The 24,743-nt window shown below is 33.9% G+C and overlaps 1 long non-coding RNA gene across 1 annotated transcript in view; it reads right to left on the bottom strand.

Annotated features, from left to right (window-relative positions):
* Nucleotides 1–13,391, bottom strand: part of LOC134732729 (uncharacterized) — a 31,821-nt gene extending 18,430 nt beyond the window's left edge. The window contains exons 1-2 of the long non-coding RNA XR_010116212.1: nucleotides 13,275–13,391; nucleotides 7,031–7,149 (exon numbers count right to left, since the gene is read on the bottom strand). This is a non-coding gene — a long non-coding RNA (uncharacterized lncRNA). The remainder of the gene's footprint in view (nucleotides 1–7,030; nucleotides 7,150–13,274) is intronic.
* Between the last annotated feature and the right edge of the window lie 11,352 nt (nucleotides 13,392–24,743).

Raw genomic sequence — 24,743 nt, 5'->3', positions numbered from 1 at the left:
TCTATATTTCTGTTAGTTTGTCCATACCACACTGTCTTTATTACTGAAGCTTTATCATAAGCCTTGAAGTCAGGTAGTGTCAATCTTCCAACTTTGTTCTTCTCTTTCAATATGTGCTGGCTCTTTTGCATTTTTTGGATCTCCATATAAACTTTAGGGTTCGTTTTTCAATATTCACATAATAACTTGAGATTTTCATTGGAATTTCATTGAATCTACAACCAAGTTGGAAAGAAGTGACATTGTGTCAATATTGAGTCTTTCTACATATGAGTATAAAATGTTTCTATATTTATTTAGATTTTTATTTCTTTCATGGGAGTTTTTTATTTTCCTTCATAATAATCTTGTGCTTATTTTTTAGATTCATATATAAATATTTCACTATTGGGAATGCTAGTGTAAGTGGTTTTGTGTTTTTGTTTCAAATTTCACTTGTTCCTTGCTAATATATAGAAAAGTGATTGACTTTTGTATAATATATTAACCTTGTATCCTGCAACCATGCTATAATTGCTTATTGGTTACCAAAGCTTTTCTTAAATCAATTATTTTGAATATTCTGCATATGTGATATGTCTGCTGTGGAAAAAGACAGTTTTATTTTGTCATTTGCAATCTGCATAGCTATTATTCCCTTTTCTTGTCTTACTGCATAAGCTAGTACCTCCAATATGTTGTTGAAAATAAGCATCAAGAGGAGACATCCTTGCTTTTATCTTAGTGGGAAAGCTTCATATTCCTCACCATTAAGTATGATGTTAGCTGTAGGTTTTTTGTAAATATTATTTATCCAGTTGCGAAAGTTACATTCTATTCCGAGTTTACTGAGAGTTTTTATCTTAAATGGGTATTGGGTTTTGTAAAGTACTTATTCAGCATCGATTGATATGATTTTTATTTTTTAGCATATTGATATGGTGGATTGCATTCAGTTATTTTCAGATGTTGAACTAGCCTTGCATATCTGAAAAAAAATCCCACTTGGTTGTGGTGTATAATTATTTTGATATATTATTGAATGTAGTTTGTTATTTTGTTTAGCACTTCTGTATCTATATTCATGAGACACGTTGTCTTATAGGTTTTTTTTTCCTGGCAATGTATTTTTATAATTTTCATACTAGGGTAATGCTAACCTTATAAAGTGAATTAGAAAGTCTTCTCTCTGCTTCCATCCTCTGAAAGGCATTGTGTAGAATTGGTATAATTTTTTCCTTAAACATTGGTAGAATTTACTAGTGAACTCATCTGGGGCTACTGCTTTCTGTTTTAGAAGTTTATTAGTTATTGATTCAACTTTTAAAAATAGATATAGGCCTATTTGAAGTGTCTACTTTTTCGACTGTATGTTTTGGTATCTTTTGTCACCTAGGTTACCAAATTTGTGTACACAGACTTAATATCCTCTTGATATCCATAAGATCTGAAATGATGTCCCTCTTTAATTTCTGGTATTGTAAATCGTGTCCTCTCCCTTTTTTTCTTTATTAGCCTGGCTGAAGGCTTATTAAATTTATTGATCATTTTAGAGAACGAGTTTTTGGTTTTCTTGATTTTCTCCATTGATTTCCTGTTTTCAATTTCATTGATTTCTGCTCTAATTCTTATTATGTATTTTCTTCTGCTTATTTTGGACTTTATTTGCTGTTCTTTTTTTGTTTCCTAAGTGTAAACTTAGAATATTGATTTTAGATACTTCTTTTTTTCTGATGTATATGTCCATGGTATAAATTTCATGTGTTGAATTGTCACTGCACTACCTTCACTCATCCCAATAATTTTAACAAATTGTGTTTTCATTTTCATTTAGTTTAAAACATTTTTTATCCCTCCTGTGATTTCTTCTTTGACCAATATGTTATTTAGAAGTGTGTTTTTAAATCTCTATTTATTTTTGGATTTTCCAGTTGTCTTTCTGTTATTGATTTATAGGCTAAATCCATTGTTTTCTGAGGGCACATTGTAAGACTTCTGTTCTTTAAATTTATTACAGTGTGTTTTATGGCCCAGAATTTGGTCAGTCTTGGTGAATATTGGTTGAATTTTTGGGAAAGTTTGACCCCATTTATTAGTACCTCCAACACCAAAACATTCTTATTCTTAAACTCATTCAGAAGCATTCAAAACTAAAATTGCACAAATAGAGACATTTTAATTAAAAAATAAATTCAAATTTAGTTGAATATTGTCAGAAGACATGTTCTGTTTTTTATGTTGTTATTTATTGTGACTTGTTTGTGGACTCTAGTATCAATTGTTAAAATGTTACATGTTTACCTTAGAGGAATATGTATTTTCTAATTGTTGGATATCAATTTTTATATATGTTCAGCTCTTCTACAACTTTGCCAACATTAGGTCTTCTTGGTCTTTCATGTTTCCAAGAAGCATTGTATTAATTATAATGTATAATATATGTGGATACAATAAAATTATATATCATATAAGATTAATAATTAATTTATCAATTTGTCTTTATAGATATCTTTATATATTTTGAGACTGTGTATGCAAAGGCATGTGAATTTTGACTTTTTAATGGTATCATTAATGATTTAAATTTCAATTGTTGCATAATTACCCACTGTATCCTAATAATGATTTTTAACTTTGTAGAACATTAATTTATCTACACCAATTTCTTGGGGGCTACTCTTTACCTCATATATTATTTCTTGTTATTTTACTATCAAACTATCTGACTATGTATGTTTTAAAACTCTTTTTGTAAACAGCATATATTTATAATTTATTCTTCTTTCTCAAGTTAAAAAAATTACTATCTGATAGAACAAGTTGGGTATATTTCCATGTATTGTGATTAAATTTGAAACCACATTTTCAAAATACTTTGTGCCTTCTTTTGAATGTTGTTTTCCTTCCTTTGAATGATTATTTTTAAAAATAACATTACTCATGCAGTATTTGGAAGGTTATGCCCTCTTTTATTATTTAAAAGGTACAATTTACTTTATGTAAGAAATAAATAAGAAATTTTACCCTCTTGAGGTGCAATGCAATTTCTTACACCACTTTAAATCAGAGCACCTCTGTGTAGTTTTTCATAACTATTCATAACTTGGTATTTAATGATAGCTTATGTTTATATCCCTATATCTAAAAATTACCATGATATGGAAGAGAGGATTAAACACATGGAGTCAATATTTCATCACTTAGTATTTATTTATATTCACGTACGTGTTTTCTTTCCTTTGTTTATTGGTCTTTCACCTTAGAAATTCCTTCTGGAATTATGATTATTTTTTATTTTTCTTGACAAACATTGTCTATTAACTCATTTAGTGAAGATTCTAACTACTGTGCCTGTTACATCATAATACTTAACTAATGTCTGTTTGCTTAGTAAATTATTAATTATACCTCTCATCAGAATGATGCAATAGTTAAAGCAAATAGACAAGAGAAAGGAAGTCTGATTGTATGCATGTGTTAGCATTTATAAAACAGTCAAGGGTAGTATCTTACTCAAACTTTCTATAAAGAAGAGATATAGTAAGAAACCCAGAATATTTACTAAATGTCATGCCGCTATATGTTTAAACTGTGAGGAATGTCATGCTGCTATATATTTAAACCACAAAGATATATAATACAAGGTGGGAGGTTGCTCTTAGAGCACCAGATAATATGATTTTATTTGAGATACCCAACCTCTGTGCCTCAGCTTCCTTTTCTCAAGAAATGAGGGTGGAACAATAGCACCTACCATATAAGAGTGCATCAACAATTCAGTGAGTGCATACATTAAAGGAACTTGGAGAATGTGTGCATAGCATAAAGTCATTTTAAGAAAATTATTTCAAACTTGTAAGTAGATGAAAAAAAGACTGCATGTCCTTTCAACGCTTATTGAAGCATTGTCTAACAGTCTGCAACAAAGGATTATTTTCTTCCCTTTAGTTTAGAGGCCACAGAATGCACGTTTGTTTGAATTTATACTTACCATTTATTAAGGTTCAAAATCTGTTAAGTTAGATGTTAGTTTATGGTTTTTGTCCAGTAATGATTTAAGTGACTTATGCTTAATTAATAGTATAACCTTCAAAGATCGTGGTTTATTACCCTTTAAGATGTTAGCCAGTATTGTTTCTAATTTAGCAAACTTATTCAGCATACCTTTTAAGACTGACTATATAATCCTCTTTTCTTTGAATTGTACTTTTAAGAAGTTTTACTTTCCTAATGGTTTTCCCATTAATAAGTTGAATAAATATTTGATCCATGTTCGTGCCATATTTGTATGTCATATTTTAACTAAAGTAAATTATTCTTTGACAAATTCAGTAAATATTAGCTCTTTTATTATCATTAATCTTTCTAGATTGAGAAACTTAGCAGATTAGAATATGGTAATGAGAAAATCACAAACTCAATTTTACTTCATTTGATTTGTATTAGTAAAAATATAATTTAGTCTTTTCATTAACTTCATTTTAAATATTTATGTCATTTATCCTAAAGGAAATGGTCGCAAAGAGTACAGAACTTTCAGCATGACAATTTCTTGTTTTAGGAGAAATCCAAAATGTTAAGTCTCCTTGATGCTTAGATTATTGTAAGAAAAAAAGAAATTGTTAACATATGATCAAAATAAATTACAAGTTAAACTTTTGAAAGTATGTAAAAATAAGTTCATGTGTATATATACAAATATGTTGAAATATTTATTTGTTGAAATTAAGCATTAAGCCATCATATAGAATTTGGAAATAAAAGCTGGAAAGTATATGAATTACTTTTGTATGCCCATATTAATGGTAGTATCAGATAGAGCGTCGGATTAGAGATGCTTTTCAACCAGAAACTAACCTGTTATTTCCGCAGGTGATACTAAAATATAGAAGCTTTTTTGCTGGTTTAAAAATTAATTGAAAATTCTGCCCATTGTTTCATGCAACTGGCAAAATTACCTAGTCTCCATTTTGAACTAAATGTGTTTAGTCTTTGATCACTTAAAGTGTTGGTCATACCATGTCACTCTAGCCTGGATGATAGAGTGAGACCCTCTCTCAAAAACAAAAGTATAAATAAGAATAAGGAGTTGGTAGTAAAAAGCAGACAAACAAGTAGAGTAATATTGATCTTTATAAAGGATAATGGTTAATGCCTTACTTCTGCCCCATAACCCAACACAATATTGTATTTAAACTGAGTATCTCAGGGTTGTTGTCTGCCTGTCTGCAAGGCTTCAGCATTCAATATTGTTGCTGTAGTATCAAGTAATAGAAGGTAAACCTGTAATATCTTTTTGCTACAATATAACAAAATATGCCTCATTACAGTTATGTTGATAATCAAATTTCCTCTGTGTTTCAGAGTTAAATACTACATATTTGGTTGATTAATGTATGAGAATGCATGATTACTAAGCTAATTTATATACTTTTAGTGGAATTTTTCATTTAGGGGGTTCTAATATCTTCTCATTACTCATCAGATAAAATTCATACTCCCAACATAGCCTGTGAAGTTCTAGCAGACATGGTTTCTACTTTTTTTTTTTCCTGCCACATCCATTATCTGTTGCTCTCTAATTTTCAGCAATACCAGCAGGTGTTGTAATCCTTTTGGTTCTCAGAGCATGTCAATCTTATTCCTGCCCCCAAATTTGGCTCTTGTGTTTGCTCTGCTTACTACAGGCAACTCCTTAATCTGTGTACAGCTAGATCTCCCTTATTGTTGACACCTCAGCTCATCTGTCACTTTCTGAGAAGGTTTCTTGGATTATACCTTTTAAACTCACACTAGTAAATTCGTATCACCCTATGCACTTCTTTCGTGGTCCTCAGCACAAATCACTTTATTGTTTGCTCCTTTTATTCTTCTGCCAACTGAACTATAAGCTCAGTGTGTTAAAAGATCTAGTCTGTATTTTTGTTATTTTATCCTCAGTATCAAGGGTATGTGAATTACTCAACTATTTAATGAATGTTGAATTTAACAACCACTTATAAAAACTACACTTTTAATATATGCAGCAATAATTACTGAATGGTGACACTTTTGTAAAAATTTTAAAAATATATGTATTAATTATGTTTTTAGTAATGTGAAGATTATTTTTGATAAAGTAAGCATATGTACAATATCAAAGGATAACAAAAAGTAATTTTAGCTTAATATTGAAACATGTTTAAGTTGTTTTGACTTGTGTATTCCTTAAAATAGGTCATACATCTTTAATTTTTAGTAACCATGACTAGTGACGTGTTAAGCTTTTATGATTGATAGATTTGCAATTTTGGTATTTTAATCCACTTATGAAATAGCTTGATCTAAGCTAAGTTCAGATGATAAGCAACTTCTGGCTTCAAGTTTTTTTAGAATTGTTTTCCTGACTAGCTATGAGTGTGTAAGATTCTTGCTTCACTTTAGTGATAAACTTTTAAATGTTTAATATCCATCTCTCTCTTAACACTCAACTGCCTGAGGGCAACCCTATCTTCGTATCTTTCTAATACATTGTAATATTTGTTATATGTGACCCAGGTTCTATGTTTATTACACCAATTCCCTCATTTACTTTTCACAGGTATTTCATAAGATAGGTGCTACTTTTACCATCCGGTTACCTACAGAAGGGGAAACTAAGACCTACACAACTATAAGCAAAGTATTCAAGTTCTCATGTACATTAACATGTCCATGTACCTTATCATGAGAACTTGAATAGTTTGCTGATAGTAATCTATATGCAATTGTTCTAGAAAGTGTATTACCAACATATGTTTCTAGGATGTAACACTTATTTAATAATTGTGTATTAAATTGAATTAGAAATATGACCAGGTTTTGTGTGTGTGTGTGTGTGTGTGTGTGTGTGTCTGTCTGTCTGTCTGCATATCTCCAATTTCTGTGTTTTGTTTAGAGAATGGACAGTTAATTGAAGTTCTCATGCAGGCTCACACAGCTTCTGTCTTATTCTATCTCATTCTTTTTTATGCAGCTATAACAGAATACCTGAGCATGGGTAATTTATAAATAATAAAAATGTATGTCTTACAGTTCTGGAGGTTGAAAAATCCAAGATCATGGCACTGGCAGGTTTTGTGTCTGCTGAGGGCCTGATCTTCACTTCCAAGATGGTGGCTCGAGTGCTGCCTTCTCCAGGGTACAGGAATACTGTTCCTCACATGGCAGAAGTGAAAGATCAGTGAACCCACTCTTGCAAGCCCATTTTTGCTTTGTTTGTTTGTTTGTTTGTTTGTTTGTTTTTGAGACAAAGGCTCACTCTGTCACCCTAGAGGTTGGAGTGCAGTGGCACAATCGCTTCTCCCTGCAGCCTCCACTTCCCTGCTCAAGTGATCCTCCCACCTCAGCCTCCCAAGTACCTGGAACTACAGGCGATGACTACCAAAAAATGTCTAATTTGTTTGTTTGTTTGTTTTTGCTAGAGACTGGGTTTTGCTATGTCAGCCAGGCTGGTCTTGAACTCCCAGGCTCAGCCTATCCAACTGCCTGGGTCTCCCTAAGTGCTTGGATTATAGGTGTGACCCACTACATCCAGCCACAAGCCCATTTTATAATGGCATTATTCCATTCATGAGGTCAGAGCCCTTGTGACCTCAACTCTTATCCTTAGGCCACAAATTCTAATGCTGTTGCATTAGGAATTAACTTTCTGACACATGAAACTACAGCAGATTTTATTCTATATGTAATTGTTCAAGAAAGTGAGTTACTGTATATGAGAATAAGGAGTTTTTTCACTAAGAACTCTCAAAATAGTAAAAACAGAGGAATTAAAAACAGAACAAGGGTAGCTGAGACTAAACTAGCAAGACATCTTCAAAGAAGCCACAATAGTTCAGAGAACTAAAACATGGATTCAAGATTTATGGAAACTTAAAAAAAAAGAGCTTGACAATTTTATAAAGACTGCATAGGAATATAATTAATCCAAGAATTTCCTTTATGGCCTGAAAGGTGATATAATGCTATTATCAACAAACACTTATGCAGCATTTATTGTGAACAGTGCTTTTCAAGATCATTTAATTCTGTCAACAATTCTGTGTAGCAAATAATATGATTTTTTTAATAGAAGAGAATAGGGGTGACAAGGGAAGCATGATGGCTGATCATTACACTGGAGTCTTCCACAGAGTAAAATATTGTGTGTAAACAAGCAAAGATATTTGAGTTACAGATTTAATTCAATACTTTAGTGTTACATGATAACTTAATGAAGGAAACCAAAAATTCTATAATCAAGAAAGATAAATTTTAATGCTTCATAGATAGATTTATTATTCAAAAGATTAATACAACAGTATGTTAGCCAAATACAACCCCCATTGCAAAGTAGTATTAACAAATACATGCAGAAAACTAACACTTTACCCACATACATTGGTTTAGATTTTTTCCAGAAAGTTTAATTTCATATAAATATTTTACCACGTTATATTAGGTTGCTCCAAAAGTAACTCTGGTTTTTGCTAATAAGTATGAATTTTCAATCAAATATTTGTGAGGAATATTAGATTCTGCAACTAATGCTTTATAGGGAAAATAGTCACTAACATAGAAGAACAAAAGCTCTATTTTAAAGTTAGCCCATATGTCTGACTCTTCAAAAAAATTTTTACTACTGCACTGACAGATGAAATTTCTTTCGTGTTGGGGGGATGTAGGGGAAAGAATCACACAGTTTTTACAGATCTATTTCCTTTCCAGATTCTATTTGCAAAGCAAGGCTCACAAAAGTTTTTTAATATAGATTTAAGTTTTCCATGATAGTGGGAAAGTTTTCAAGACAGCTCTATAAACATAATCTCCTAAATCTGATGAGTCTCTGCTAGACATGAAAAAAAATACATTGTCTTTCACATCTTTCTGTGCTAAGAATTTAGGCTGCAAAGAAAATTTAAAGGCGAAATCCTTATGTGAACTTATTTATTCTATATAATTATTAGACTTCATTTTGTCTAATCATTATTGATCATTTAATAAAATCAGTTGGGGATAAAATAATTCTCTATGTCTCCTTGGTTTTCTGTGCTATTTTACTCTACATGCAATAAAAAGAAAAATATATAAATAACATTTATCACGTACTCCATTAAGTCTAATATATGCTAGCAGAGCATGCTGCAGTCAAATTGTGTATGTCTGTGTAAAATTGGTGCTGTTCCTTCACTAAAAAACATCTAGTAAATGAAACTATAGTCCAACAAGTAGACTTATTTTGGCTTTGCATTGAAAGGAAACGAGTACAGATTCTAAATTCACAGTCCTTTTTGGCTAAAAAGTCCACACTTTATAATTAATGCATTATTTTGGTTTATGTTGCTCTTTGTTCAGTTATTAAAGTCCTATTATCACAGCACACAAAGCAGACATTATGCATTTTAAAGCTAAGCAATAAGTATACTATTTTAGCAGTTTATAAGAAAAAAAAAGGACAGTGTATTAAGCTTTGTAAAGTTGTGGCCATCTGGAATATCAGGATGAAATTTGGTCTTCATATTTGCATCATGCAAAGGTTAGCCATATTTTCTGTTTCTAAACTTCCTCTCACAGGGAATTAGATATACACATTTTATGCAATCTTTTCACCTGTCATGATGTGCACAAAGTGTATTAACATATGGATGGGGGAACAACATGATAGTTAAAGCAATAGTTTGTGGTTTCTGTCTTCATTGGAAATCCAGGGGGGATTGGGATGCTAAAGACTGAGCCAGGTCTACACAGAGTACATTTCTTTAGCTTTCTGGTTATCACGGCTGGGGTCATCTTGCTAGTGTACCGTGTGGGCTAAGTACCTTATTTCAATTCCTTAGAACAAGGTTTCTCAAAATATCTGTGGTAAGGGACCACTTAAAAAATGTCTAAACTCTCGGAAATTTATACTTTTCTGAATTACAATGAAAATAAATTATTAAATATGTGGAAAATACCCACAAAGACATGAAAGAAACAAGTTCTATTTTGTTAATATTAGATTCAGTCAACATAAAATTACTTTGTCAGTGTACAATGTACTCTAAATTTTTTAAAATACTTACTCTCAATTTGGACACCTAGATCAATCTGTTTGGTGTATACTGGTATCTCATTGTGGTTTTTATTTATATTTTCCCTGATGGCTTATATTACCAAGCATGTTTTCATATGCTTGTTGGACATTTGAAAATCTTCTATTGTGAAGTATTTATTCAAGTTGTTTGCACATTTACAAATGTTGCATTGTCTTCTTATTATTGAGTTGAAGTTATTTATATAATCTGAATATAAGTACAATGTAATATACATATGTTGAAAATAGTTTCTCCCAGTCTCTGGCTTGTCTTTTTTTTTTGTGTCCACAGAGTCTTTTAAAAAACAGAAGTTTTAAATTTTGTTGATGTCTAACTTGTTGAGGTGTTATTTTAGGTTTTTATTTGTTGTCTTCCACCTAAGAGATGTTTACCAAACTCAAGGCCAAAAAGATTTTCTCTTATAATTTCACCTAGAAATTTTACAGTTTTTGCCTTTGTGTTTAGGTCTATAATTCATTTCAATTTATATATTATGAGGTAAAGGTTGAGATTAATTTTCCCCACAAATACATCCAATATTTACAGCATTACTTTTAAAATTGATGATCATTTCTCCATTTTTATGCTAGTATTTTTGCTAAAAAAAAAATCAACTGCCATATATATGTGGATCTTTTTCCGAACTCTATACATTTAATCTATCTACATGTATCTTCTTATGCCAAGACCTAACTCTCTTGATTACTCTAGTCTTAGGCTAAGTGTTTAAATAAGGCAACGCCAGTCTTCCCATTTGTTTTTCCAGAAGCACTTTGGCTATTTTATATTGTTTCCTTTGCTGTACAAATTTTAGAATCATTTGTCAAATGTAAAAGAAAAATAAAGTCTGCCTGGATTTTGACTGGGGTTGCATTGAATCTATAGATCATCTGGAAAAAAAAACTGAAAATATTATTGAGATTTTCCATCTGTGTACATGATATATTTATACATTTAGTAGTTCTTTATTGTTTTCTAGCAAAAAATGTATAGCTTTCTGTGCAGGTATTTTACATACACTTTTCTAAATAAATACGTAAATATTTCCTAATTCTAAATAGCATTTTGTATTATATTTTAAATTTTACTTTCTAAATTGTTCATTGCTAGTATATAGCAAAACAGTTGATGGCTATATATAAATCATGTATCACTTGACTTAGCTAAGCTCATGTTCAATAGTTCTAGTAATCTTTTTCTATACATCATTTTGGATGTTCTATACTTAATCTGTGGACACTGTGTCTTGCCGCCATAGAATTCTTCAGTGAAAGACTTCCTACCTAGGTGTTAGGAATGCTCTTGGCAGTCAGTTGGCCAAGTCAGGCAAGTTCTTTCAGGCATTGCCTCAGCTGAAGTCAGTCCAATTTGCTTAAAGGTAAACTTCTTCCTGGGGCAGTGTAAAAGTTTGACCACCTTGTCATAACTAATAAAATGGCATTTTAACTCTGCAGATCCCATGGGTTTACTTAAGTCTTTCTTGATTTTTTAACCTCAGGATAGTTTCTCCTCCAACCCAGTGCTGTTTCCTGGAACTCCCCTTCATAGATATTGATTTGAGAGCTATTTCCTCAAAAAAGTTTCTGCATACTAAAATCCGTCTAAGGATCTGCTTCCTAGGAAACCTAACCTGTAACCATGATCTTGTTTTTTTTGTGAATTAACACAGGGATTTTCTCTTTCCTTCTAAGATTTATGTCTTGTATTTTTCCCCTTATTGTGTGTGCTGTGGCATCTTCTCTAAGTTGAATTGAGGTTGTGAAAGGGATTATAGTTGACTTTTTCATAATCATAGGGGGAAAGTGTTATGTCATTCAATTATGTATATGTTAGCTGTAGGTTTTTAATTGATTCCCTTAATCACACTAAGAAAAGTTCACTCTACTGCTTATTTGGTGAGGCATTTCATTATGAGTGAGTTAATCAAGATATGTTGCTAAATTTCTAAATAGTTGAGGTTTTCTGTATATCTTTTTCTAATTTATTGAGAGCTGGACTTGGTGAATGTTAGCTATTGAATGCCTGGATGGTATACTCTTCCTTTAAAATGTGTTGATTTTCGTTTTGACAGCCAGTTAAGTTACCTGTGGATCAGCTTCAGTCTTTCAAACTCTTGTTTCTGATGTTTGTTTTGAAGACATAGATTTTCCTTTTTGGTTAGTTTAGCTTTACTCTGAAGATATAAATTTTCTGCAGATTCTATTGAATCTGTCCTGATTTTCAATGTGTTTTCCCCAGTCTGCTTAGTTGGAACTAAAATGCCTATCAACCCTTTGTGACCTTCAGGTATTTCTCTGGTTATAGCTCTCATAGGTTTTCATTGTCTGGCCTTGTGGAAATTCTCCTTCCCAATGCTCAGCCCAGTATTCAACAGAAGACTCAAGGTTACCTCATGCAGATTTCTGAAACATGTTCCCAGCTTCACTTCAGTTGGTTGCTACTGTGATCTGCAAATTCTAGCCACCTCAGCTTCCCTCAACTATAATCTGTTTCCCAAACTCAGTGAGATCACAATACCGTTCATCTTCTTTCTTTGTGTTTGGATTTCCTGTCAGTGCTACAGAGTAGAAATACCCGAGCTTCTAGCAGACAAGCAACACTGTAGAACTTTATCCTACTCTCAGGAATCACTTGGAGTTTGGAAGAGACACAACATTGTGTCTGATGAGGAAAATAATTTAATTTCTAGGAAGTGGTTTTAGGGTACAACTGTTAATGTGTGACATTGCCATATGTATGTTTCTAATAGCATGAGGTAGGGGTCATAAATGTGACATTATCTTTGAAAGGGATTTAGGAAATGGAGAGAGTCTTAGGATTTTGTTAAATATTCAAGAATCAATTTTTAAATTAGTTTTTAATTCCGCCTATCTTTTTTACTCAAAATATGAATGTGAAATTTTGTAACAGCCATTCTTATTAAAATATAAGTCACATGCAAATTTGATTTCCAGGAGGAAGAGTGAGAACCAATGAAGATGGGGATGAAAGCTTTCATTTTTCATATTGTTGTTATTATTACTCTTACCTAAAAGTCTTGCTGCTTAGTCTTTCTTTACTTTCCTTCTGAACTTTCTCATAAACCTTGTAGGACATTCACACTCATTTTATTTTTAACACCTTTGGCAAACTCTAATTCTATGAAAAGAGAGAAATACAAGAGTTATGACCCTTAGTTCTAGAGTCTAAAATATAGTCTACTTGAAAGAACACACAACATACCTCTAGTGTTAGACTTTTTTTTTTTAGGTTGGCTTTGTTTGATTTCCAGCCGAGTTCTTCAAGTGGATCAGAGAGCAGTCGAATTAATTGGTGCTTCTCTGAACCAAATAGCAGTGCCTATGGCTAGTTGCCCTTCCCAGATCATTGTGACATTGAGCCTTATGATGCTATTCTGTGAGTGTTCTCTGGCTGTGGCTGTCCTGGGTCATAACCTGATTTTGATAGCAACAATTACTGATCCTTCAAATGTCAAGATTCAGACCTTATGTATTTTCTGACAATAATGTACTACCGAAGAAAAGCTTCAGGGAACAGTCATGAAAGATTCTTCATTTCTAATGGTATATTTATAGGTTTGATACTTTGAAATACAATTGAAATAATAATTGCCAATGGTAGAGGTGGCTGTTAGAATGCATTTTGCATGTTTTACATTAAAATAAACAGAAATCAGCCTGACCAACATGGTGAAACCCTATCTCTACTAAAAATGCAAAAATTAGCCGGGCGTGGTGGCGCATGCCTGTAATCCCAGCTACTCAGGAGGCTGAGGCAGGAGAATTCCTTGAACTCAGGAGGTAGAGGTTGCAGTGAGCCGAGATCTCGCCACTGCACTCCAGCCTGGGCAACAGAGTGAGACTCCTTCTCAAAACAAAACAAAACAAAAAGCAAAAACAGAAAACCAAGTTAATTTAATATAGCAGTTTGCCTGAGTCTGAAGGTAAGACTAGGATAATCTGAACATTCACAAGACACTTTTATGGCTCCTTCATAACCAGCCCTTCAAAAGTCTTAGCTATCCTTCAAAAATTTGCTGCAGAAATTCTAGATGCCTTTTGAATTTATAGACAGTGAGGTAGCAAGAGGAGGGAACAGCTGCCACATATGCTCTACAGACTTCCTTTCAGAAAGTGACTCCATTCCTCATGAGAATCGGCCTTTGGCACAACTGCCAATTTTTCCTTAGATAAAAATGTCATAAGCTATCCAGTTTTAAAATTGGGCAAAAGACTTGAATATGTTATTCTCCAAAGAAGATCTACAAATAGTCACCAAACATAGAAAAATGTGGTTAATATGACGAATCACAAGATAAATGCAAATCAAAAACACAATGAAATGTCATCTCACACACCTTAGGAGGGCCATTATCAAAGTAACAGAATGTAGCAAGTATTAGCAAGGATGCAGAGAAATTGGAACCCATGAGCACCACTGGTGGGAATGTAAAATGATACAGCCATTAAGGGAAACAGAATGGGGGTTCCACAAAAAATTAAAATAGTATTAACATATGACCGAGCAATCCGACTTTTGTGTCTACATCAAAAAGAATTCAGAGCAGAATCTTGAAGACATATTTGAAGACCCATGTTCTTGCAGCATTATTCACAATAGCCGAGAGGTAAAAGCAACCAAAATGTTCATTGACCAATGACTGGATAAAGAAAATGTGGTATATACATACAATGGAGAATCTCGCAGACTTCAAAAGAAGCACATGCTGCCACATGAATAAACCTCAAGGACATTATGCTAAGTGAACTAAGCCAGTCACAAAAGAACAATACCATATGCTTTCACTTACATGAAGTATCTAAAGTGGTTAAAAAAAAAAAAAAAAAATATAGAATTGGAAAGTAGAAAGGTGGTTGCCAAGGCCTGAGAGAAGAGGGAAAGGTGAATGAGTGTTTAATGGGCATAGTTTCAGTTTTGCAAGATACGTAGTTCTACAGCTCTGTTGCACAGCAATGTGAATATCGTTACTACTAAACTGTATACTTAAAAATGGTTAAGATGGTAAAGTTAAAGTAATGCATTTTTTATCGTAGTAAAAAATAACATAGGTTTATATGATACATAATAATTGAAATTAGGAGAAACTTTGAGTGTTTGAAAGGAACTACACTATCAACAATAATATATACAATTTTTTTGCCTTTCTTTTTAATGGCTGGTACATGCTGAGATCACATTTTAGACAATAAATACACTAAACTTGTGTTCTAAAGTTGATTAGAGAAGTCATTACTTGCCATGTTACCCAGAGAATTTCATCTTAACCATCTTTTTTTTTTTTTTTTGAACTTGTATAGCAAACTGTCCTGACCAAGTCACTCTCTTTTCAACTTCTTTATATCTGAATTTGGTCATCCTTATTTCTTTCCTTCATGAGTATTTTCCTGCCTTATTTCAGCTACCACTGTCCACACTGGTAGACTAGAGAATAGTAAAAGTCACCATCTAGGGATGAAACTTTCTCTTCTCACCCCAATTCTTTCACACTTCTGTTGTTTTTAATAATCATTTTGTATATAGATAGATTCTCAATTTAATTAAAATATATTGAATTCTGCAATATACTGAGTGCTGCACACAATACTTGGAAATTAGAACTAAGTAAAGATTAGTCTTTGCTTTTTAGCAGTGGTAGAACCCCATAGGCAAACAGATAATTATAGTATCATGGGTAAATATTATGATAGATAGAAGTATATACTGATAAAATAAACCTAAAAATTTAACTTAAGTTTACCTTGAAGAAAGAAAGACCAGGGAAAACACCCAACAGGGGATAACACTTGATACACAGGTCTCATGCAGCATTCATTCTTGGTTGAAAAAGAAATCCACTGAAATCCATACTCTAAATAATGTCTAAACTCTTTAACCCATCTTTCATTCTGGCATCGAGTTGCTTTCTCACATCCTGTCCTTCAGCATGATAGAATTCTATAAATTTGTCTACATGAGCCTAATACTTTCTTATAACCATAATTTTCTGCTTAACATTTTTTCAACTTAAAATATTTATCCTGTGTCTGCATGTTCAAATTCTACTCCTCTTTAAAGTACAAGTTTACATCATCCAGAAAATGTACTGCAGACTGACCTTGAAATTACACATTGCAGGAAGTCATTTTTCAGCCCGTACCTCCTTTTGACTTTTTATTGTGCTTAACTTTTGGGGAAAATTTCCTATAAATTTTTCTTTCTTTTTTTTTTTTTTTTTTTACTGTTTCAGGGTCTTAAGCCCTTTCTCCTGCGATTTAGGTGGGGAAAAAAAACTTCTTTTATATTAAAATCTGTCTTAATTTTAATAGTATTATCAATAATGTTAATTTGTTCCAGGATAAAATATAAATAAATAAGTAAATTGATACAATTGCAGTCCACTTGAGGGCAAAGTTATTGTCTTATTCATTTTATAACTTCCAGTTTCCTCACAAAGTAGCTTCTCTGTTGCAGCATATTAATGAGCAGTTAAGTTAATGTTTTCTCTCTATAAACCTATCTCCTGCAGCCTTTTTTTTTTTTTTTTTTTTTGTGACAGAGTTTCGCTCTTCTTGCCCAAGCTGGAGTGCAATGGCACGACCTCAGCTCACTGCAACCTCCGCCTCCCGGGTTCAAGTGATTCTCCTGCCTCAGCTTCCAGAGCAGCTGGGAATACCAGCACGCACCACCACCATGCCTGGCTAATTTTTTGTATTTTTAGTAGAAATGGGGTTTCACCATGGTAGCCAGGCTGGTCTCGAACTCCTGACCTCAGATGATCTGCCCACCTCAGCCTCCCAAAGTGCTGAGACTACAGGCGTGAGCTACCACGCGTGGGCCAGATTTTTTTTTCTTTTTTTTTTTTTTTAATAGAACTGCTACATTGCTAAATAAGCAATCACTAAATACTTTAATCAATTTACCCAGCTTTGAATTTCTTGACTAGTATCATTCTGAGGATGTATCTTTTTTTTTTCATTTCTTTAATATTTTGCTCTCAACTTTGTTACTACTCGGGTCACTGATTTTCATGATTAAATAATGCTCTAACCCATACTGTGTTATAAATATATCCTCCAATATTTTGCTTTATAACATCAGTCCTCATACAAAAGTGGGAAATTTAAGTACATGATATCTGAAATAAAAGGCTTAAGAAACACATTTCTTCTGTGTGTGAACAAGGAGAATGTACAAATTAATATGCCACTCCTCTGCCCCATCTTAATTTCATCTTCAGCAGCTGACTCAGTCTGTTTCCTGTAGGAACACTTGATTGTGAGCTTCCTTCTCAGTCAGCTTTATATTTCCTCATTCCCCTTTTTTTGATCTTCTCTTTTATTTTTAATGATTCTGAGAAAAAAAAACTGATTTTCTGCCTCCAAAACACTTTCTTTGTACTTGTTCAAAACTGTCTATCTTAAAATTTTCTTCCAGGTTAGCAACTTTCTTTTTGAACTACATATTGGGTCAAGACACCTACATCTTAAGAAAAACTAAACCAGCCAAATGCTTTACAATTACCCCGATATATGATCTCACATCTCTTTATTAATATCTTAAAGAAACATTAGATTTTCCCATGTTCTTTCCCCTTGTATTTGCTAGTCAATTAATTTCAGTGTCCTATTTTATCAGCTACAGTAATGAACCTTCTCACAAGAAAACCACTAAAGATTTCTAATTGCCAGACCTTTGGAAGCTTGTTATATTTAAAATTATATTCTATTCTATTAAAAACTGTATTGTTTGACATTGTTGTTTGCCATCCATATATGAATTTTATTTTATTTTTAATGACAAAACTGTCTCCCCTTTTTCTTCTGACTCTTCCATTCTTATGTTTTATTTTGTCTCTTACCCTTAACTTTGACGAAGGAAATCTCTAAAAGAATGGACTCTGGTAATGATAATAGAAATGCAAACAGTGAGATGCTTGCCTTTGTTTGATCAGTCTTGACAAGAAGTAGAATTATGAGTTTATTGCAGAATAAAGTTGTTAAATATTTTATTTATATTCACCAGTTGTGTGACCTTGACCAAACAGAACTTTCTCTTCCTCACTTGTAAAATTCCATCATCATCATCATCATATTTGCCTCATAGGGCTATTGTGAGAATTACAAAATAAAACATGTAATGTGTTCAGAACAATAGTTGAAACAAGGTAAACATGCAATACATTTTGGTTATTATTAATTGTTGTCATACCTGCAAAGTGGAATGGAAGATAAGTGAATGTGTGCATGCAATAAGAATAATTTCAAATTTAGAGTAGATTATTATTTTAATTCTTTTTGTACAGGGAAATTTGCTCAAATTATTTTCTATTTTAGATAAGCAGATGTTTTAGATAATCATGTAGATGAAGCCTTTTATTTTGGAGAAGATGAAACTGTGGTAAAAAGAGTAAAAATGTCATGTCTAGGTCCTATAAATAGTTCTGGGATTTTTCTATGTGTAGTATTCTGCTACTGAAGCTGTACGGGTCTGCAGCAACCTCAATTCTTGCCTCTTCAGAAGAAAAGTTTTGACTGAGGGGAATAAAGCAGAAGGCAAGTTTTAGAACAGGAATGACAGTTTATTAAAAAGATTTAGAGCAGGACCAGAAGTAATGAAAGAACAGCTGGAAGAGGGCCAAGTGGGCAACTTCGGAGATCAAGTGTGCAATTTGACCTTCTGACTTGAATTTTTTTTTTTTTTTTTTTTTTTTTTTTTTTTTTTTTTTTTTTGAGGGAGTCTCTCTCTGTCACCAGGCTGGAGTTCAGTGATGCGATCTCGACTCACTGCAACCCTGCAACCTCCGCCTCCTGGGTTCAAGCAATTCTCCTGCGTCAGCCTCCCGAACAGCTGGGATTACAGACACCCACCACGAAGCCCGGCTAACTTTTGTATTTTTGGTAGAGACAGGGTTTCACCCTGTTGGCCAGGATGGTTTCCATCTCTTGACCTCGTAATCCGCCCGCCTCGGCCTCCCAAAGTGCTGGGATTACAGGTGTGAGCCACCGTGCCCGGCCCTGACTTGGGTTTTTATATGTTGGCATGCTTGCAGGATCTTGCATGCCTTATCCCCTGATTCTTCCCTTGGGGTAGGCTGTCTGCATGCGCTTGGACTCCTAGCGTGTGGGAGGGGTGCATGCACAGTGTGTTTACTGGAGTTGCACGCATGCTCACTTGAGGCATTCTTCCCTTACCAGTTAAATGTCTCTAGGATGTCATACACTTGTTAAACTCTGCCATTTTGCCTCTCGATGGGCATGCTTGAGCCCACTAGCCCAGCTCCTGAGATCTTATCAGGAAACTGCTGATCAGCTTCAGAATGTTTCTGTCCATTGGAAGACTGCTTTTCCCTGGTGCCAGCTGCTACCAATTACTATTTTAGAAAGACAGTTAACAACCGCCTGACCATCACCTGATGGTTGCCTGGCATTCTTGGTACAGGGCTGGGGGAAGCTCTCTCATGCCCTGCTCATGCCTGACTAGCTACCTATTGTAACAATTCGATTGAATAGAAAATGTATGCCAACTTGCTCACAATTAGATAATAAATTAAAAGTGAATTAATGAATATACTTAGAGTGTTATTATTTTGGGTCACTGTATCCTTCCTTGCTTATGCTTTAAAGAACTCTCTAACTTAAAGAACTCTCTTCCTTGCACTGCTGCAGGAATTGTCAGGGACAGGGGGAAGAAGATTGAGGAAGCTTTAACTTAACAAAATAGATTGAAAGAAAAGGACACAACATAGTGAAACCCCATCTCTACCAAAAATACAAAAAATTAGCTGTGCATGGTGGTGCCTGCTTGCAATCCCAGCTACTTAGGAAGCTGAGGCAGTAGAATCGCTTGAACCCAGGAGGCAGAGGTTGCAGTGAGCCAAGATCATGCCACACTGCACTCCAGATGGTGGCAGAGCAAGACTTCGTCAAAAAAAAAAAAAAAAAAGCCAAATATTTTGTAAACATCTATATTATAGTCTTTTATTTCTAGTTTTCACCTGTTTTTACATCCATTTCATAGTCATGGTTGTTACAGGCATTAAAAATTAAAAGCAAATACCTCACTTGAGAGCTACTTTATAAGCAGCCGTCATTCTTAGAAATTCATGAGGATCCATGTATTTGCATTTCCTTAGAAACAATGACAGCATTGCAAGGTTTGCATGCTGTTATGATGGCTCTTGTAGATGCCATTGCTAGTCCAGACAGTGCCAGTCATGACAAATTCCCTGGACTGAATGATCACCAAATAGGAAGAAAGAAAGGACTACAGTCTTCTGTTTTTGTTTGTACTTTCTTATGAAAATTTTTGCCTTAGCTTTTTCTGTTAGGAGGCTGCCGTTCTTAGGGCTAGGACTAGCTGCTTGCCTCTATCACAGCTGAAAACTATCATTTCCTCAACTGAGGTGAAATATTATTGAACCTAACACCTTGTATTCTGCTTATTTCTCATGATATGCCCTAAAAATAGTGAAGTACTGTTGGTAAAATTATCTTAAAATAAATTAGTAAACTGCAGAAAGGGGAAAATAAAATGTCTTGATCTTCAGTGTTGGCTTTAATGCATAATCTGAATATATTCCCAACAAAATTGTGTTATGTTTTGTTGTAAGTTTGAATTTTTTTTCTGTCTAGTGTGGTGGATGGATGATGCAGTTATAACTGAGCTCTATTTTTCTTTAAAAGGGTTAATATTATCCCTATAGAAAAAAAGAAGGTAAATTACAGTGATTTGGAAATTTACATTATGTAAAAAGATATGGATATTGCTAAGAACATGACTCAACTCCTGCATTTTATTATTTTCAAGTAAATATGAAATTATAGTAAAATCCTATTAGAAAAAAATGATATACACTAACTAACCTTGAACTGTGAAAGGGTGCTCGACCAGTAGCAACCTGGAAATGTTGTCCAAGAGTCTATATAAACTTAGCTAAAGAACAGTAAAATATTCTTAGCTAGTTAGAAGAAATAGCAATGCAACACAAATTAACTGATTAAATCTACTATAGCATTTTAAAAAATGTTGGCCGCATGCTAAATTAAAGAGTAATAAAGTGTAAGTTTAAAAAATTCATATGTCAATATTCTAATATGAAACTATAATTAATTGTATAAACTTTTACTGACTAATGTGGAAGTTGTGACACTAGCTGGCAAATACTACAATTCATTTAGCATTAGTGGTGACACATATATTTAAATCTTCAGTGTAAGAGTGAAGAAATCATAGTTTGTATAGATAATGTCAGCATTAATAACAATTTCTTGGATATTTGATGTATTCAATAGTTCTTGTCACAATGCTTCTTGGAACTTGAGGTATTTGAGCTCAGAAATTCAATTTCTAATGAAATAGATTAATACAATGTATTTTATTTTTTGTAAAACTATATTGCTAAGTTTTTAGAATTAAAATATTGTGTTTGTGACTGATGCTGAATAATTTGTTTCTCTGATCTACATTTATAATATAGAGAATAAAAGCATACTGTGTATGATAAGTATTTCCTAATAATACAAGTTAAATTAAGCACAGTGATTTTTTTTCCCAAAGATGTCTCTCTTAATCTTTAATGCCTTTGCCTTCTGTCATAATTGCAAAACAGATTTTTCCCATTGTATTCATCTGACTCTCAGAAACCCATAATTTTATCTTTAACAAATGCATTCATTATGAACATTAAAACTGACTATTAAGGGAGAGATTTTTAAAGGGCCATTAATATTACAGAATCCTTTTGATATTTATTAAATCATTATAGCTTTAACAGAAGTATTAAAAAGTTGATTTATTTTTATGGAGGGAGAATGAAAGGAAAAAAAGGAAGGAAGGAAGGAAAGAAGGAAGGAATGGAGGGAGAAAGGGAGCGGGGGAGGGAGGGAGGGAAAGGAGGAAAGAAAGGAAGGAGGAAAGGAGGGTTGATGTTGTGCACAGAGTTGCCAGGCAAAAATCTAGACATGAAAGCAGACTTGTAATTTGAGTATCCTATAAATGTCTGTTTCTATGAGTTTTAAATATGACAAAAGCAAATGAGTGAAAGACTACACACTAAGTAGTAATACTCAAATGGAAAGAAAATAATACTTTCTATTTAATTTAAATAGAGCAAACAGTTTAAAATTCATATGTACTTTTCCGTGGAAATCAGATGTGATAATTTTTTGAAAATGTCATTTATAGATAGTAAAGAACACTGACGATCTCAGAGTCTGAACTAAAGTTCAGTCTGAGGAGCCTGAATCTTAACAGTTGGTTCCAGTGTTTAGAACTGTGGAGGTTCTGTGATTTTTATCCCACAGACAAGCCAGCAATTTAGCCTGCCAAAGTTTTATGGACATTGGCAGAAGACATAAGACGAGTAGGCAGACACAAAGGGCAGTTTATTGCTCAGAGCAATAACAGTAGCCAGTTATCAACATTTTGTGGTTGTTTCCTGAGCTCAATTCCCACAGGGCTACACAATGAATGCCCCCATGATATATTGTCCTCACGGTGAGGTGAATCATAGGAAAAGATCTCAACTTGGGGTATACCAAATTTGTAATGGATGATTAGCTTGCCTAAGCTTTGCCACAGGAAGACATTATGTTTATTACACTGGACAGTTAACCACCCATCCTTAGCTCAAGAGGAAGACTAACTATATCTCTACCTCCCAAAGCTGTTTTCTTAAACAGAATTCTGGAATATATAGTCTGAATAAAGGTAGTTAGTGGAGAAATTTTCCCCAGCAACCAAGAATCCCTGAAAGAAGATAGTATAATGGATTTTCACAATGGGATTGTTCTCCAGCTGATGAGCAATGATGACCACAACCCTAGACATAAGAGAGCAATGCAGTTGTTAACCTTATATCAAACAAGAATTGAGATGTTATATTGGTGAAATAAATTATATTGGTAAGTACAGTGTAATATAGATACAAATATGGTGAGAGAGTAATTGTAAATCAAATGGAACTGGATTTTTTTAAGCTCAGAGCACTTTATGCTCTAGATAAATACAATGAAAGGCTAATAAATTAACTAAAAATTTACTGTGGAAGCCAGAGGATCTCCTTGACCACATCTAAAGGGACTTATCTCCCACAGTTAGCAGGCTGAGAAAACAGAGCCCCAAGATTTAGTCACAAGCATGTTAAAGCTCTTGGGCAGCTCTGCTATGTAAAGGTCAGAACCTTAATTACGAAAGAATGAGATCCTGTGACATATGATTGGAACACCTGAGTTGATAAACTTAAAAATTTTGAACCCTCTCCAGATTTTCCTAATACTGCAGAAGTAGCCTACCCATATCTACTAAGATCTGGGTATTTTCCCTTAGTTGAAGATGATGCAGGACAAAAGGTGGCCCTGCCCCCACAAACTGTTTCTGTCTCGCCTCTATCCTTTACACACATATCTAAGGTTAAGTCAGTCAGGGAAGTGCTGAAACTAAGAGAAAAAGGAAGGAAACATACTATACCATGAAGAACGCACAATATATCGCTTACCTCTATCAGCGGAAGCCAGGAGTGCAAGACATTTGGAGTTATTTTCTGATGATGCTGAATTAAATGGGCAGTGCAAGGGGGTTGAAGATGAGTTTGGGAAAGGGAGAGTTTATCAGTGTGAGAACTTTTCTTTTTCTTTTCTGGAACTCAAAATTTAATGGCCTGGCAAGAACCTTGGGAAATGAAAAAACATAGTATTTACATGGTTCCTAGAATCGTGGAAAATTTTATGGGCTAAAATAAGTGAATTGAAGATGCCAGAACTACTGTGGCGGAAAGTTAAAAAAAGGAACAAAAGACTCAGAGAAGTGGGATGCCAGATTGCATATGCTATGTAATGTTGGAAAATAGGCCAAAAAAATATTTTCCCTGGAGGAGTTGGAGGACAATTTTACCAAAGCAATAAAGAATATACTGTTGAGAATGATATCAGCATCACTGAGAATCTCATATGTGACTCTCTTCTTTAGGCCAGGGCTGAAGGTAAGAAATTGTATTAGAGAACTAGCCCTTCCTGATAGCAATGTGTATGAGAAGATCCTCCAAAAATAGAGGCTAGGAGGTGGTACATTACTGTCAAAAGCCAAGTGAGCACAATTAACATAGTGCGAGCAAGGTTGTATGGAAGGTAGCATTGCTCTCAAAGGGAGAAGTCTTTCACTTGGTTTAATAGCAAGAGACTTATTGAATGTTAAGCTGTGGCAGCCATCTGGGCACTTTGGACTCGACCATACCAAGGGACCAGCAGGCAAGAAGAAGTTTTCATTTTGGCATGGATAATGAACGCTGATTATTAGGCAGAAGTAAGGCTGCTGTTAAAGAATATGGTTAGAGAGGAATAATAACTTCAGCATCTCTTGGGATAGCATGGCCCAATTTTGATATAATTTCACAAGTTCATTTGCCACAGCCTAGAATAGCACAGCAATCAGTAGTACAGACAGCTCAGAGACGAAGTTCTTGGTTATCGCAATGGGTAGGCCACCCAGATCAGCAGAGTTGCTGAGATTGAAAAGGGATGCAGAATGGGGAGTAGAAGAAGGAAATATTCTTTGTCAGTTGTAGCCTCAAGGCTTGGGATTGACTGAGGTGGGCTGAAATGCCATCACTCCCAAGGTTATGCTCTCTTTCAGAGAAGGCCTGAATCCAATTACTAGCTGATGCATGTTATTAAGGACCAGCCCCAACTACGGACA

The sequence above is a fragment of the Symphalangus syndactylus genome, chromosome 16 (genome assembly GCF_028878055.3).
Source record: "Symphalangus syndactylus isolate Jambi chromosome 16, NHGRI_mSymSyn1-v2.1_pri, whole genome shotgun sequence".
In the NCBI taxonomy this organism is placed as follows: Eukaryota; Metazoa; Chordata; class Mammalia; order Primates; family Hylobatidae; genus Symphalangus; species Symphalangus syndactylus.
Note: the sequence above shows the minus strand (reverse complement) of the source record. Positions and strands in the feature narration are given on the sequence as shown.